At 42.1% G+C, this 16,708-nt stretch overlaps 1 protein-coding gene across 3 annotated transcripts in view; it reads right to left on the bottom strand.

Annotated features, from left to right (window-relative positions):
* SGCZ (sarcoglycan zeta) overlaps positions 1-16,708 on the bottom strand; it is a gene marked incomplete at its 3' end in the record, with an annotated part of 649,851 nt that overhangs the window by 556,684 nt on the left and 76,459 nt on the right. The gene's annotated exons all lie outside the window — the stretch shown is intronic.

Below are 16,708 nucleotides of genomic sequence, written 5' to 3'. Positions count from 1 at the left end.
ATAATGGGGCACAGCACACAGAGGGCTGTCACCAGGACGTAATCAAATGGCCCGGAGGAAGAGCTAGAGCAGCCAGTGCATCTGGTAGAAAATCCAGACTCTGGGTGAAAACAGACCTCTGCTAGCTCCCAGCCACAGATGTCAACACAGACAGGAAACACGACAGAAGAGCAACGGAAACAGTTATCTTATCAATTTGAAAAAACGAGAAGGCTTTGATGGGAATAGAGAGGATATAAATCACATGTGAGATAACGTTAGTTATTTTTTTAGACATGTTTAACTTACCAGCTCAAGAATTTTATTGAGGCTGAATCATAGTATGTTTTATTTGCAAAACAGTCTCTTTTGTTTAATGTCTCAATTGAGAAGATTAGCATATTGTCGGAAGCAAAAGTACTTGAGCCCAAGTGTATCTGACTGCTATACTGATTCCTAGGCTAAGGCAGTCTGTGTGGGGAAGGCGTCTGGCTACCTGGTAGAGGAAAGGAATTTTATCAGTTTGGAGTCCTGCCTTGTATTCTCCAAGCCTGAAGCAAATGAATATATGAAACTGCAGTACAGTACCAAGGTTTTGTTCCATGGCCACTGATAACTTACCCAAGGTTTTTCACCTGAACCAAAGAACACAGAAAACTATTTGAGAGACCGTTTTCTCAATACCCCCAGGGACTGACTATGACTAGTACCATTCTACACATATAGGAGATCAGAGAATTCATTACATAGAATGGGCGACTCAAGCCATCAGGGGATAATTCTCTTGTAAAGCTATTTGCATAGTTGGATTGAAAATATAAACATTAAATTTTTGAGCTGCTGAACCAAAATAGATGTCTAAATATACAACATGCATAAGAAATATATTGAAAGCCCTGTTGGTACCTAAGTGGGAATTTGCTCATCCTATTTAAACCAGAGCATACAAAACAGTCCATCACCTCGGTAAGGGAGAATCCAAAGCAGCTGCCAGATGCGGAGCTACAGCTCAGAGTTTGTGTAACTCAGCTTTCACTGGCTTTGCTAATAAAGTCCCAATGGCTCAAGATAACAAAGGTGTATTTCTCATTCACTGCACCTGTTGGCTATGGGTCAGCTGCTTCTTGGTTATGTGTGTCCCTTCACTGAAAGCTATGCTAAACAAGGAACCCTCATCTGAAATATGATATTTTCTGGAGCAAAAAGCAAATGTGGGACTACAGAATTTTTGCTCAGTGTCAACATGCATTGGCCAGAGTGCCACATGCACAGGCTCACCTAAAGGGGCACCAGAGAGGGGACACACAAGGACAGGCCCCAGTACTGAGGGCAGCAAATGTGTTGAGCAAATAATGCAACCGAGTCAGAAAAGAGCAGAACACTGTAGCATCAAGCCTTGTGTGTGTTACAAGTAAAAGGTGGTGGACAATTTGTACAGAAGATTGGAGGAAGCAACTGTCTTTCATAAACTATTGAGGAAGCCATTGCACTTAAAGTTGAACTTCAAGCAATTACAAATCAAAATGGGATAGTTTGTAATTCAACTGAGAACTTCAGCCAAGACTGTATTTATGCATTTTCTTATGTACATATAGCAATAAAAACAAAGTTATAGCTGTCGTGTTTGATATATACTTGCATTAAAAATACTTCCTCAATATTTAATCTACAAGATGCATAGTATGATTTCATATTTTTTGTGAGTAGTATGAAGAAAAAAATACTAATATTTTATGCTAAAACCTACTGAAGCATATTCAGCATACTGAAGAAGGGTAATAATTCTCATTTAGAAATTCATCTGGAACTTATAATTCATTTGGAATTCATAATTCATGTGGGAAATACCTTAATAGACTCTTTGAATATAAATGGTGAGGCCTCCAGGGCATGAGCTACAAAACAAAGTTAGGGGAGCTTCAAATTTCCCAAGGACAGCTTTGCTTTGGAGATGGAGGGTCTGCACCCCAGGAGGGTGTGATCAGTCTGTGTCAGGTAATGGCAGATAATTTTCTGGGACCAGTGATGTCTGACATTGAATTTGATGCTGACTTCCACCTATTGATTCTGGCCTTTCTCTAGCTACAAATCTTGCAGTCTATAAACTCTAGGTCTGCCACAATCTTGTGCCAGAGGGGACTTAGAAGAATGAAGAAGAGAGGAGATGTCTAGCATGGACTTGTAAGAGAGAACAGCAGCAACAACATGGTAAATTTGGGTGGCAAAATATGCCTAACACAAAATTTACTTTCTTGACAATTGTTAAGCATGGAGTTCAGTAGTCTTAAGTACATGCAACCAATCTCCAGAACTCTTTTCAACTTGCAAAACTGAAACTATACCCATTGAACTTTTTGTCTCTATGAATTTCACTACCATAAGTACCTCATATAAGTGGAATCAAATAGCATTTGTCTTTTTATAACTGGCTTATTTCAATTATCATAATGTCCTCAAGGTTCATTCATGTTTTGGCATGGGTTAAATTTTTCTTATTAAGGCTGAATAATATTCCAGTGTCTGCAATACCACCTTTGTTTACCCGATGGACACTTGGGTTGCTTCCACCTTTTAGCTATTGTGAGTCATGCTGCTATGTACATGCATGTGAGATGAGAATTGTAAGTAGCAGTCAGTCCATTAGCAAAGCCTGATCCAGCAGCATAACTCTCTTTTCCAAGAGGGTCAACTTTGAAAGAGTGAAAATCAAGCATGTGACATTCATCACCAAACTTCGTAAGTTTTTTGATACCTTGCTATCTTATAAAAATTATATATTAAAGCAGTCATCTCCACTGATATAGCAAATAGGGATCTCAGATTTAACATCAAAATTAACCTCTTAACCTTCCCTTCAAATCCAGCTCCTACTGGTGCTTTTCTCTTATCAATTAAGGGCAACCGCATTCTTGTAGCTGCTTAAGCCAAAAGGCATACTGCCATCCTTTACTCGTGTCTTTATTTTTTTGTTGGCAAATCCTATGAACTGTAGCCTCAACTAATGTACTCATCCAAGCCATCCCCCACCCTATAGTCTAGGCTGCCATCATCTCTTACTTGGATCATTGCAAAGGCCTCCTAACTCCCTGCCCATCACTGCTCTTGCTCCCATTCTATCTACTCACAACACAAAAAGTAAAGAGATCCTTTCAAGACTTAAGTCAAATCATGATGCTCTCCTGATCAGTCTTTCAAAAACCAAGCCTCCCTCTCTGTGTAGGATCCAAAGTCCTTGCAATGGCGTCTCATTCTTACATAATCTGGTCCCTAGTCCTTCTCTGGACCCACCTCTTATTACTTTCCACTCTCCTCAGATGGCTCCAGACACATTGGCCCCTCAGCTGTCCCTCACAGATGCCAGCTTCCCCCAACCTTACAACAGCTACTTTAACTGCCCCCAGCCCACATCATTTTCGGCTCCCTTAATGTTACATTTCCTATTAGGTCTTTCCCAGGCAACCATATTTAAAATGGCAATTTTCTCATTCCCTGAAACACTCCCATTCCTCTTCCCAGCTTTATTTTTTATAGCATTTACCACCTCTCAAAAGACTGTATATTTTACTTACTTTTCTTAGATACTGTCAATTCTCCACCACCAGGATGTGTTTCATGAGGGTCAGGGTTTTATGTTTTGCCTATTGTTGTGGTCTCAGCAGTGAGCAGTGCTTGGCAACTAGTTAGTGGTAATAGCTTTCTGTTGAATTAATTAAATATGTGCGAATGAATGAACAATGCATGCAAAGAGTGAATTTTAAGGAAAAATGTAAAATGTGGAAACCAAAAAAAGTCAACTAAGATTTTTGCATTTTATTTCATTGACAAAGTATAACATGGTGTGACAAATAGTCAGTGATTAAGAAATTATGAAAAAAAACAAGAGAGGCAAACATCTTTGACTTTATGATTGTAGAGATTCGCTGTAACAAAATCAGTTTATCTTAAAGTAAAGTTTACTTAGACCTGGTAAGATGGTGGACAAATAACTAAGACATGCTCATAGCTTTACATTAATCCATAGATGGAGAGAGATGGAGAAATAATCAAGAATTTTTCATAGTTAAAAATCTTCTAGTCAGCACCTGTCCCAGCTCTCACCAAAAAAAAATTTAAATGGGTTAACTGAAGAAAATGGCATTCAACTTTTACTAAATTAATCCATTTCTTTATCCTAAGTCAGTGGTCGGCAAACTGCGGCTCTCTTGACTAATGAGTTTGCCGACCACTGGGATAGGGGCTTAATCACAAGGAACAACAACAGCCTATAATTATTAGAATCAAGAGTCTAGGTCAGTGGTCGGCAAACTCATCAGTCAACGGAGCGGCAAACCGCGGCGCCGCAGTTTGCCGACCACTGTCCTAAGTTATGTGCACATGACTTTCAGAGAGTCATAGATACTTCAACTTAAAGGCATATAGACAGGTTTTTTTTTATGACTAAGTTCTATATGTCCAAAGTGCTTTAATACTCAGACAATGTTAATGCAAGAAAAGAGCCACCCCTCCCCGACTTATCACAAACCATATCTTGAAAGCATCAGCCTTTAAAATCACATTCAGTCTAGAATTGCATTGCATTTTTTATGAGAGTTAGGAAAATCGTGGCTCTCTGAAATGACTTATATCCAGGATGCCTTATTGTCATTCTCTAAGCATACTACTTCTAAGTATCCCTCCTCTTACTGCCTCTGTAATCTTTTAATTATTTATTAGGTTTTCAAACATCTTACCTGCAGAGTTCAAATACTATATGGAGAGTTTTTAGCAGTACCATTTTATAAACATTCCCAAAGCATTATACTGCAATAGTAAAGCAACAACGAAACCATAGAAACAGCCTAAATAACAAAGATGCAGAAAATGAAGATGAAACGGAGAAGAAAAGTGGTGTGAGTGGGTAGCAGTACATTTCCATAATCAATACAGCCTCTTTCAACACTATTCTAGACTCACTTCGTGCTCACGAGGCATGCTGGGACTGGGACTGCAGACAGATGACCGAGGAACTCTCGGCCTTTTGTTTTTTTCTGCTGTGGTCACTCAGCCTTCTGTACATAACAGGTCTTAGAATCGTCTCTGAAGAACTACAAACACACTTATCATTTACTTATTCTTGGCGTACACTTATATAACATTTACCACGTGCTAGCCACTGTTCTAATCACTTTATAAGCATAAACACATTTAATCTTCACCATACCCTATAAGGTAAACACTCTCATTAGCCTCATTCCAGAGCGTAGGAAACTGGGGCAGGGCTACAGAGTGGCGGATCCAAGTTTCAGGCTCAAGGTTACCTCCACTGGCAGCTGCGTTTATAAAGGGGTGGGCAAAAGCAGGCTTACAGCTGTGGGTGCACAAAACACAGAGCTCATTCTTGTACTATGTTTTATTAAGTACTAGTGGCCTGGTGCACAAAATTCGTGCACATTAAAAGTGGATTAATTAGAGGAAATAATTTAATATTGCTATTTGCCCTTTCTCTATAATAGAAGTGTCAAGAGATGAAAGAAAATTAGTAAAATGCATATGAAAACCTTCCTGTCAGAGTCTGGGGCACACCATGGGATCAGAGTCAAGTCCCTGCCCACCCACATGCACCTCAAAATCCCATGAGACCCAGACCCAGCCAAACCCCCTGCCATTGGGCTAGATCCAGACCCGGCCAGTCCCACCCTTATCAAGCCCCACCAGGGGGGGTAGCCTCAGGTCCCCTGGCCCGGTGCCAGGATGGGGGCGTGTCCTGAGGTCCCCCATCAAGCCCGCCAGGTGGGGGACATGGACTGAGATTCCCCTGTCAAGCCCCGCTGGGTGGGGAGTATGGCCTGAGGTCCCCCATCAAGCCCTGCCAGGTGGAGGGGCACAGCCTCAGGACCCCCGTCAAGCCCCGCTGGGTGGGGGGTGCAGTCTGAGGTCCCCCAGCCTTGTGCTGTGGTGGGGGCACGGCCTGAAGTCCCCTGTCAAGCCCCACCTGGTGGGGGGTGTGGCCTGAGTTCCCCCAATCCAGCACTGGGGGTGCACCTTGAGGTCCCCTGTCAAGCCCTGCTGGGTGGGGGGCATAGCCTCAGGTCCCCTGTCAAGACTAGCCAGGCAGGGGGCATAGCCTCAGGTCCCCTGGCCGGGTGCTGGGGCGGGGGGTGCGGTCTGAGGCCCCCAGGCCTGGTGCTGGGGGGGGGGGGCGGCCTGCAGCCTGAAGTCCCCTGTCAGGCCCCACCTGGTGGGAAGCAAGGCCTGAGGTCCCCCAGCCTGGCACTGGGGCGGGGGGGAGCAGCCTGAGGTCCCCTAGCCCAGCACCAGGATGGGAAGCGCACCTTGAGGTCCCCAGTCAAGCCCCACCGGGCGGGGGGCATGACCTCAGGTCCCCTGGCCTGGAGCCAGGGCACATGGCCTGAGGTCCCCTGTCAAGCCCCACGGGGGCGGGGGGAGGGCATAGTCTCAGGTCCCTGCTGATTGCTTGTTAAGGCTCCTTATGAGAACTTGGCTTCAGCTGCAGGTGCAACCATCTTTGTGATGGAGTGATGGTCAATTAGCATATTCCCTCTTTATTAGATAGGATTGTATTACTTATTTGTATTACAACTGTAAACCTACTTTTGCCCACCTCTATATATGCTCTTAGGCTAGAAAACATTAATTCTGGAACCTTCTTAATTAACTTCCCTTTATTTTTCTTGATGTTATGGTTTCTTTAACCTTTATTCAATCTTGAAGCTATGATAAAAATATTTAATGATTTACTTATATTATTTCCTTTTTTGTTAATCCTCACCCGAGGATATTTTTTCCAATGATTTTTAGAAAGAGTGGGAGGGAGGTGAGGAACAAGAGAGAGAGAGAAACATCGATGTGAGAGAGACACATCCATTGTCTGCCCCACGCAACTAAGGCCAGCAATCAAACCAGCAGTCCAGGTATATGCCCTTTACTGCAAATCAAACCCCAGGACCCTTTGGTTTAAGGGCTGACACCCTAACCGCTGAGCAACACCAGCCAGCACTTATTTCTCAAAGAGAAGAGTTAATACCTGTTGCCTAACTAGAAGTTTTAACATACGTTATTATTAAATTTAATGTTAATTTATTTGCTTAGAGTTCTCTTTAGCTTCCAACTTTGTTATATTGATCTTGAGGACTTTTTTTTTTTTTTTAGCAATTTGCCCTTTAAAAAGCCAAAAATGAGTAAAATGTGCCAAGCAGAAGTTTGGAGAAACAATAAAGTTCATTGTCCAAGAAAAAATGTAACTCTCCATACTGTGGCTCACCATTTCTATAATTGAAATATTTTATGTGACATTGTCTTAGTAAAGAATAAACTATTTAATTCAATGGCAGATACTGGTTTCCAATTAAAATGCTATTGTGGTCAGAGGAAAGAGCTAAATGACACAGTCAAGTTGAATAACTGAGAGGTTGTTCCAAATAAGTTTTAGAGGCAGTGCCCTCGGCAGCCCTGGATCTGTTTCTTGCTTCAACAGTGTTTGGACGGAACAGACCCAGGGACACCCCTTCCAGCCTCTCTCCTGCGTCTCATCCAGTCACCACCTTCAGAACCACCTCCGGGACCAGCCAACACACCGGGTTTTTTCTACCTTAACTCCTTATTGCCCAACAACCACGAGCTCCCAAATTCATCAGCATTAATCCACCCAGCGAAGCTCGGTCACCTGCCTGGCCTACCTGCCTCTGCGGCCTCCACACCCACCTCTCTCGGGGCTTCTATTCCCACCGTGAGGATGTGGCTGTCCAGGGCCTGGGCCGCTTCTTCCTCGAGTTGGCGGAGAAGCATGAGGGCGCTGAGCGGCTCTAAGATGCAAAAGCAGCGCGGGGGCCGCATTCCCTTCCAGGACGTGCTGAAGCCTCCCCAGGACGAGTGGGCAAAGCTCAGGGCGCCATGGAGGCCGCCTGGCCTTGGAGAGGAGCCTGACCCAGGCCCTTCGGGAGCTGCAGGCCCTGGTTCTACCCGCAGACCCTCCTCTCCGTGACTTCCTGCAGAACCACTTCTGGGGTGAGGAGGTGAAACTCATCAAGGAGATGGGCCACACCTGACTCACCTCCGCAGGCTGCCGGCCAGGCTGGGCTGGGCGAGTCTCTCCCAAAGGCTCACCTCAAGCACCACTAGGAGCCTTTGGAGCCCAGAGGCCTTTGAGGGGCCCCTCCGCGTTCCCCTGGGGTCTGGCTTTTGCCTGAGCCTCTCCCCGAAACTACTAGCCATTCTTTTAACGCCCTGAAGCCCTCTCCCATGCATTGGACCGAATGAAACAATATAGCTTTTAGCAGAAAAAAAAATAGTTTTAGATGGAAACTGAAAAACTTTTTGTTAACATAAGTAATTAAAGATCAGTAATTAAATTTTCCACATATTAACTGGGGTAATTTTGCCATAAATAATATTAAATTTCGTCTCTCTGACACTCCCCACCCCCAACCCCCAGGTGTCTGCCTGTCCACCATTGGAATTTTGCTGGTCACTTAGACTTCCATACATGTATGAAAATCAAAACATCATGACTGGCCCACTCCTGCTCAAGGCCAACTTGGATCTTGAAATTTACTTTTATTTACTCAGTCAGTCCATCAGTCATTTACAAAACAAACAGTAATTGAGCATCTCCTCCTTCCCAGAGAGACAATGACCGAAGAAAAAAGTAGGATTTCCTGGCCTTGAGGATGTCATGTGTAATAGGAAAATGGATAAATAAATGGACAATTTTTCATACATGTTAAGTCAAGATACCTCTTCAAGACTAGTCTGTAACTAAAGCTCAAATTCTTCCTTTGTGACACACAAAGCTGCTGATCTATTTCTCATTGGAGAGAATAAAATTTGACAACCCACTTTAAACTGAAGAGGCCACTAGATCCTGTGTGCCAGGAATCCACAAATCCTGTGTTTATTAACCTTTCTATTTACTCTCTTGCAAAAGCAACTAGAAAAGTGCTTTACTAAAAATAAATATTTAATAGTTCTTTAACTTTTAAATATCTCAATATACAGGCTTACAGGGTGTCCCTATAATATTTCTAAGTTGTCCATCATAATTTTTAAATATCAACCAGAGCTTTGATATGGAGTGTACAAAATGAAGAAAAAGGTAGGAAATAGCAAAACATCTCTGAATCATTTAATCCACCAGAAATGAGATGTGCTTTTATATAATCCTATGAAAAGCTTTAGAGAAATGAAAAGGACAAGATTTAGATTATTCTAAGTGTTGAATTGATTGTACAGTTGATATTTAGACTAACAAATAAAATATGATAAGGTCCTCAGAAATATAACAAAAAGTAAGAACAATAATTTGAAACAACAGCAACAACAGAACCCATTTTATCAAGAAGAAAGATAAGGAGAATGACCTCTAAGTGCTTGATGTTTGAGCCAACTCTCTGAATACAGATTTTATCTGCTACCTACTCTTTTAATTAAAAAAAGATAAAGTAGTCTTGGAGGTAATTAGTTTGCCTGCATTATAATAATCAAAGAAGTATGTTTTAAAAGCTTAAAGGGAAAAAGAGATTTTGTAGGGTAGGAGGACGCAATATCAATTCTCAGCAGTTGCTCAGCCTTAGGAAAAAGTACATCATGCTTGAGTAGCTGAAAACAGATCTGGAGACATAAATACCCTTTGCTATTTAAAATGTTTAATTGCATTTTATTTCACTTTATCAGGCACAGGAGATACCAGGTTGATTTTCTTATAAAGGAGAAAGCACCAATCAGAAGGACACCAGCCCTTCAGGGCCACTGTGCTCAGATAATTATTCAAAGTCTGCAAGCTTTTTCTCTTTTATCTGGAGATCCAATTGGCATCATTTAAAAGTTCAATTAAGTTCAGATTACTCTGCAGCAATAAACTTTATTCCTACCAGTTAGAAGTTCTGATTCCACTTTGAATAATGTTTGCCTCTTAATCTTGTTAGAGTGTGAGCCCTTGATCATCTTCCTTGGTGGGGAAGGCAAGTATCAAGCCTGTTGGTGGTAGTTTACTTGAAATTTGAAATTTTGTGTGTGTCAAATATTTTATCTTGGTCAAAACTGTAGGGACTCAGAGTGAAACCTTTATTCAATTCCTTCCCATCTAGTATTTTTCACCTACATGGTGAACAATGTTTTTTATTCCAGTGAAAAAGGAAAAAGAGATGCTGATCCCATGCATGTTCTTTGTGTCAGCCAAGAGAACTAATATCTTCTAAATGAAGGTTTCTATGTTAGAATAGCCAATGGTTATACAAAATAAATTACAGAAGCCAGTTAAGCAAAATCAAATTATTCAATATTATTTTTTGCTTACAGGGAAAAAAATCCTCTTTTACTCTAAATTTTTTTCATAAAATAGAAACCATTTTTTATGCATATGACTAGTGGAAAATACACAGCATTATGAATCAGGAGATTAAGCAAACTATTTAATCTAAGTTCTCAAAATATTAACTTATAAAAATTTAAAATAAAAAAAAAGATTTTCCCCATTTGTATATGTGGTTAATGAAATATCAAATAAATCTTTACCAAATTTCATAAAAGGTGCTCATTCTGACAAATACAGGTTGGGGTGAAGTAGACTTACAGTTCTGAGTATGCAAAATACAGAGTTTTTTCTAGTATTATTATTTATTAACTAGAGGCCTGGTGCACAAAATTTGTTCATGGGGTAGGTCCCTCAGCCCGCCCTGCACCCTCTCCAATCCAGGACCCCTTGGGGAATGTTCAACTGCCAGTTTAGGCCGATTCCAGCGGGACTGGGCCTAAATCAGACATCCCTCTCGCAATCCGGTACTGTTGGCTCCTAACTACTCGCCTGCTTGCAGGTCTGATCACCCTGTAACTGTTCCCCTGCCAGCCTGATCACCCCCTAACTGCCCTCCCCTGCCGGCCTGATAGCCCCTAAGCGCCTCTGCCTCAGCCCCCACCACCATGGCTTTGTCCAGAAGATGTCTGGTCTATTTAGCATATTATCCTTTTATTAGTATAGATTATTGTATTATTTTCCATATGAACAACTGTAGACCTGCTTTTGCCCCACCTTGTACACTCAGTCTATTAAAAAAAATCTTCCTACAATAAAATTAACCTTTACTAAAATGTATAGAAGCATTTCCAATATTTGCTTTATCTCCAGAATATTTGGCAAAAGTACATATTTTTCAAAATCATGCAATAGTATAGACATAGATTTTACTTGAATTGTTCATAGCAATAAGTACATAGTTTTACTGCTAGGTTGTGTCCATAAAGAGTAAAGGATTCACACTACTAAAAACTGATTATTAGATTATTAGCAGTTAATGTCAAAGAACTCATTATACTAAACTGGTATTGGGAGGGGTATAACAATATTTCAATGATTTATTCATTACAGCACTGGAATTAAACATGGTCAACTAATTTCTTCTCATTGGAGTCTAAGAGACTGTATACAGCCTCAAGAAGGTCGTAAATCTAGGACTTTAAAGTCCAGGCTTGCTGCCAATAGTGAGCCTGACTCACTATTTGTATGACCTTGAGCAAATTTTTAAATGTATCTAAGTCTCAGTTTTCTTATCTATAAAACAGAGGTTGAATCCTGGGGGAAAAGACACCTACTAAGAAGGACTCCTGATGGCTAACTTCATTAAAAATCTAAAAAATTTAAAAAAGCAAAAGACAACCCTGACCGGTTTGGCTCAGTGGATAGAGCATTGGCCTGCAGACTGAAGGGTCCTGGGTTCGATTCCGGTCAAGGGCATGTACCTTGGTTGCGGGCACATCCCCAGTAGGAGGTGTACAGGAGGCAGCTGATCAATGTTTCTCTCTCATCGATGTTTCTAACTCTCTATCCCTCTTCCTTCCTCTCTGTAAAAAATCAATAAAATATATTTTAAAAAATAAAATAAAATAAAATAAAAAAGCAAAAGACAAAAACAGAGCCCAGCAAAAAGTGAACTCTCATGAAAATTGTCCTGCTGGAGAAGTATGCACTGTCTGCACTGCATTTCTGCTACTTCAACCAGTCCTTGTAAAGAGGTTTCTAGAATCCTATTTCAACCAGTAGAACTGAGGCATTCCCCATCCAATCAGAGCTGCTCAGTTCTGATTAATCAGAGCAGTTCTATTCTGACCAACCAGGACAGTGCCTTTTGGACCAATCAAACAGAGATTTGGAGTTCCATTTGCATGAACATGGACCAGTTAGGGACCAGGAACGAAGACTCCTGTCCATATAAGCCAGCTCCCCTCTGGCTCTGAGAGCGCACTTTCCCTCTCCAAGGAACAATGAAGGCTGGGTCTCCCTGGCTGAGCTGAAACACAGATGTCTGGCCAAAGCAGAGCAGAGCAGCACAAAGCAAACCTTTGAAGGGCAGAGCAGAACAGAACTGTCGCCCAAAAGAGGCCTGGCCCCAGGGCCACCGGTCCCGGGGGCTGCCTCACAGCTGTGCTGCTTTCACGGTCCTGCTGTATAACAAGTGAGCAGTTTTGCACTGAATAAAGTGTCCTTCTTCACCACACCCCAAACTGGGGATTCCTGTTAGTATTGAATTGGTACCAAGTACCATCCGTTGACAATAGTATCATTTAATGTTTCTGTGATGATTAAATGAGACAGTTTCTATCAAGTATACAACACAGTACCTGGCACATACCTAGGGACCACTAAGTGTCAGGAATAATTACATGAATCTCTTGAATTGTATGGTAAATACAAAAGTGTCCTGTGTATTATAATATGTATTATATCTTCACAAAGTGATGAGCAAACTAAAGCACTTAAAATGCAGTGGAACAAATTATAAAGCCCCCAGATAAACCCATGCATAGGGTTAACTAATTTTGACAAGGGTGTCAAAAATAAATAATTCAAAAGGATAGTTTCTTCAATAAATGATATTGGGAAAACTGGAATGTCACATTGAAAAGAATGAAATCAGACTGTAATCTTACACCTTACACAAAAATTAACACTAAGTTTATTAAAGACTGAAACAGAAGACCTGAAACCATAAAACTCCTAAAAGAAAACATAGGGGAAAGCTCCTTGACCTTGGCAATAAGATTTTAAATTCGAGATTAAAAAAAAAAATGGCCATAAAAGCAAAAAATATATATATATCAACAATTGGGACTACATAAAACTAAATTTTTTTCTTCACAGCAAATAAAATCAATAAAATGTAAAAGCAAACTACAAAATGAAAGGAAATATTTGTAACCCATCTATCTGATAAGGGGTTAATATCCAAAATATGTAAGGAACTACTACAGTACAACAGCAAAAAGAAAAAAAAAAACTTGATTAAAAATGAGCAGCCTGAGTAGTCATATTTCCCAAGAAGACATACAAATGTCCAACAGGTATATGAAATGCTGCTCAATATCACTAATCACCAGGGAAATGCCAATCAAAACCGCAATGAGATACCACCTCACACCTGTTAGGATAGCTGTTACAAAAATAAAAAAAAATAAAAGTAAACAATTTTAAGAGAGGTTGTGAAGGAAAGGGAAACCTTATACACTGTTGGTGGGAATGTACATTGGTACTGCTCTTATAGAAAACAGTGTGGAGGTATCTCAAAAAAAATAAAAAATAAAACTACTATATGATCCAACTATCCAACGTCTGAATGTCTATCAAAAGGAAATAGAATCACTATCTCAAAGAGATATCTACACACCCATGTTCATTGCAGCATTATTCACAGTAGTCAATATATGAAAATCTAATTGTTCACTAATAAGTAAATGGGTAAGAAAATGTGACATAGTCTTTAAAAATAAAGAAATTCTTTCATTTGCAACAACATGAATAACCTAGAGGACATTATACCAAATAAGTCAGACACAGAAAGATAAATATTGCATGATGTCATTTGTATGTGGAATCTTAAAAAGTCAAACTCATTGTAATAGAGAATAGAATGGTGATTACCATTCTTGGAGTGGAGAAAAATTGGAGATATTGATCAAAGGATGCAGACTTTCAGTTATAAGATAAATAAGTTCTAAAGCCCCAATGTATAGCATGATGACTATAGTTAATAGCAATGTACTATATAGTTAAAATTTGCTAAGAGAATAAATCTCAAGTGCTCAATACACACAAAAATGATAACTATGTGAGGAAACAGATATGTTAGTTAGCCTGGTTGTGGTAATCATTTCACAGTATATACATACATCAAAACATCATGTTTTATACCTTAAATGTATATAATTTTTTGTCAGTCAGATCCCAATAAATCTGGAAAAAAATTATAAGATACGCATTTTAAAAACATTTATTCAAGTTTTTTATTAAATTTATTGGGGTGACATTGGTTAATAAGATTACATAGGTTTCACATGTACATTTCTATGATACATGATCTATATATTGCATTGTATGCCTACTACTCAAAGTCAAATCATCTTCCATAACCATATATTTGGCCCCCCTTCCCTCTGGTAACCATCATTCTATTATTGTCTGTGTCATTAAGTTTCAGTTTTCTATGCTATATATGAGTGAAATCATATGGTTCTTAACTTTTTCTGTCTGACTTATTTCATTTAGTATGATATTCTCAAGTTCCATCCATGTTGTTGCAAATGGTAGTATTTCATATTTTCTTATGGCTGAGTAGTATTATACTGTATACTAGAGGCCCAGTGCATGAATTCATGCACGGATGGGGTCCAGCCAGCCTGGCCCCAATTGGTGGATCGGGGCCAAGCCTGTTGGGAGGAGGATATGGTGGAAGGTTGGCTGGCTGGCCCGCCCCAATTGGGGCATAATCAGGGCCAGGCTGGCTGGGGGAAGGGGCCACGAGCGATTGGCCAGCAAGCCCCACACCAGTTGGGGTGGGGGGGCCAACTGGGGCCGGGGCCGGTTGTGGGGAGGGGCTGTGGGCAATGGGCCAGCCAGCCCCAGCCCCGAATGGAGCCAGGAGAGGGGCCATGGGAGGTTGGCCAGTCAGCCCCACCACATTGGTGTGTGGGGGGGTCCAATCGGGGGTGGAATTGGCTGAGGGAGGGGCTGCGGGCCAATCCGGGTGGTGGGGGCTGATGAGGGGTGGGCCAGCATGGGAGTGGCTATGGGTGGTGGGCCAGCCAGCCCCACCTCCTGATTGAGCCGGTTCACTGGCCACAGTGGGCATCATAGTCACCAGTAGTTTTGGTCGTTATGGCATTCTGGTCGCTAGCTTTATATATATAGATATGTACCACATATTTTTATCAAACCATCTACTGAGGGACACTTCAGTTATTTCCATGTCTTGACCACCATGAATAATGCTGGAATGAACATAGGAATGTATGCTTTCAATTTTGGGAGGTAACTACCCATAATAGGGCTGCTGGGTCATATAGTAATTCTATTATTAACTAGAGGCCCAGTGCACAAAATTCGTGCATGGGGGGGTGGTGTCCCTCAGCCCAGCCTGCACCCTCTACAATCTGGGACCCTTCGAGGGATGTCAGACTGCCCGTTTGGGCCCGATCCCACTGGGATCGGGCCCAAACGGGCAGTCTGACATCCCTCTCACAATCCAGTACTGCTGGCTCCCAACTGCTCGCCTACCTGCCTTCCTGATTGCCCCTAACCGCTTCTGCCTGCAAGCCTGATCACCCCCTAACCACTCCCCTGCCAGCCTGATTGATGCCTAACTGCTCCCCTGCCAGCCTGTTTGCTCCTGACTGCCCTCCCCTGCAGGCCTGGTCACCCCTAAATCCCTCCCCTGAAGGCCTGGTCACCCCTAACTGCCCTCCCCTGCAGGCCTGGTACCCCCCAACTGCTCTCCCCTGCAAGCCTGGGTCCTCCCCAACTGCCCTTCCCTGCAGGCCCAGTCACCCCCAACTTCCCTCCTCTGCCAGCCTGGTCACCCCTAACTGCCCTCCCCTGCAGGCTTGATCGCCCCCAACTTCCCTCCCTTGCAGGCCTGGTCCCTTCCAAATGCCCTCCCCTGCTGGACATCTTGTGGTGGCCATCTTGTGTCCACATGGGGGCAGGATCTTTGACCACAGGGGGGAGCCATCTTGTGTGTTGGAGTGATGGTCAATCTGCATATTACTCTTTTATTAGCTAGGATAGAGGCCTGGTGCACAGGTGGGGGCCAGCTGGTTTGCCCTGAAGGGTGTCCCAGATCAGGGTGGGGGTTCCCTTGGGGAGTGGGGCAGCCTGGGCGATGGGCCTGTGGTGGTTTGTAGGCCGGCCACGCCCTCCTGGCGACCCAAGTGGAGGACCTGGTATATGGGATTTATTTATCTTCTACAGTTGAAGCTTTGTAGCCTTGAGCAGAGCCAAGCCTTCTGCTTGCTCCGTGGCAGCAGCCATTTCTGTTAGGATTTATTTATCTTCTATAATTGAAACTTTGTAGCCTGGAGTGGAGGCCTGGGCCAGCAAGGGCAGGTGGAAAGCTTGGCTTCCTCCATTGCTGGGGAAACCCAAGTCTCCCTCCTACTCTCTGTGGCCACAGCCATCTTGGTTGGGTTTATTTGCATATTCGCTCCTGATTGGCTTGTAGGCATGGCTTGTGGGTGTAGGGGAGGTATGGTCAATTTGCATATTTCTCTTTTATTAGATAGGATTTTTTGAGGAACCTCCATACTTTTTCCATAGTGACTATACCATACTAGACTACAGTGAAAGACTATATGCCATCAAATTCAATAACCTAGAAGAAATGGGTAAGTTCCTAGAATTATATAACCTTCCTAGACTGAATGCTGAAGAATTGGAAAATCTAAATAGACTGATCAACAGTGAGAAAAT

This window comes from Plecotus auritus (genome assembly GCF_963455305.1).
Source record: "Plecotus auritus genome assembly, chromosome: 3".
Lineage (NCBI taxonomy): Eukaryota > Metazoa > Chordata > Mammalia > Chiroptera > Vespertilionidae > Plecotus > Plecotus auritus.
Note: the sequence above shows the minus strand (reverse complement) of the source record. Positions and strands in the feature narration are given on the sequence as shown.